The sequence below is a fragment of the Salvelinus alpinus genome, chromosome 17, assembly GCF_045679555.1.
Source record: "Salvelinus alpinus chromosome 17, SLU_Salpinus.1, whole genome shotgun sequence".
NCBI lineage: Eukaryota > Metazoa > Chordata > Actinopteri > Salmoniformes > Salmonidae > Salvelinus > Salvelinus alpinus.
In genome coordinates this window covers 38675984-38677545 of record NC_092102.1, presented here as the reverse complement: position 1 = coordinate 38677545, position 1562 = coordinate 38675984, and positions in this window count along the sequence as shown.

The following is a 1562-nucleotide window of genomic DNA, read 5'->3' as shown; positions in this document are numbered from 1 at the left end:
CGATTCGCCACCTAAATGGAATGTTCAGATCTTTGAATAATGTGATTAAGCACATTTCCTGGATATGGAAGGTGCTCAAAATAACCTGAGATGAGGTTTGACCTGACCGGTGGTGTGTGCCATTTCCTATAATCTGGTCAGGCTTAGAAGCACACAGCATGACCACACTCTCACCTATTTCAGTAGTCTAATGATCTTGTGCTTAGTTAGGGTGCCAAGCGAACCCCCCTGTTATCCTGTCAAGATACTCTTTAACCTTCTATGGAGAGACTGGGGATAATTGGCTCATGCTGCTGTACTGTACATGCTGCTGTATGGAGAAAACGAGATGACAGAGAAACATCCACTACCTTAAGCTGTCAATAAATCATATGGACGTCTTGTACTAAAAGCCAGCGTACATCAATATTAATAGCATGTCATCTGTCAGGTTGAGATGGAGCGAGAAGGGACGTGTTCATTATTGCCCATGTTGCAACACGCCTCAGGCAAACTAGTAGCTAACCAAGACAACCTGGCCTGGGAATGGAGGGAGAGCAGACAACACTCAACCTAACATGTGTAGTCATTAAGCAGCATCCAGATAACATGTGTAGTCATTAAGCAGTATCTAGATAACATGTGTAGTCATTAAGCAGTATCTAGATAACATGTGTAGTCATTAAGCAGTATCTAGATAACATGTGTAGTCATTAAGCAGTATCTAGATAACATGTGTAGTCATTAAGCAGTATCTAGATAACATGTGTAGTCATTAAGCAGTATCTAGATAACATGTGTAGTCATTAAGCAGTATCTAGATAACATGTGTAGTCATTAAGCAGTATCCAGATAACATGTGTAGTCATTAAGCAGTATCCAGATAACATGTGTAGTCATTAAGCAGTATCCAGATAACATGTGTAGTCATTAAGCAGTATCTAGATAACATGTGTAGTCATTAAGCAGTATCCAGATAACGTGTGTAGTCATTAAGCAGTATCCAGATAACATGTGTAGTCATTAAGCAGTATCCAGATAACATGTGTAGTCATTAAGCAGTATCTAGATAACAAGTGTAGATGCAGCATCTACAGGCATAACCTGCCTGTGGCAATCTTAGAAAATCTTACACCTAGAATTGCAACATACAGAACAGGCAGGGTTCTTTATATTCCTTTGCATGAAACTGACAAAACATATCTGAACATAAAACTTCTGCCTTCCATGAATATTATCAAATAAACTGGATTTATGCATATCCCAGAGTAATGCCTGGGGTCATCCTCGTAAAAGCAATCATATCATTGGTCGGATTATGTTACTTGGGTCATAGGAAACTTAAGCAGCTTAAGATTGATCAGAGAGAGAGAGCGAGCATGTGCGTGTGTACGATCAAAGTCAAATGTAGCATGTTCACTTTTAGAAAGTGATGTATCTTTGAACATTAAACATCTTTGAACAAGTCTTCATTATACATTTCTACCTGACTCCAAATCGACCCCTCACCTCTATGGCTAGGCACTTCACGTTGATCTGAGAGGGTTGGATAGGCATGAGGAATAACTAAAGCCAAGAATGAA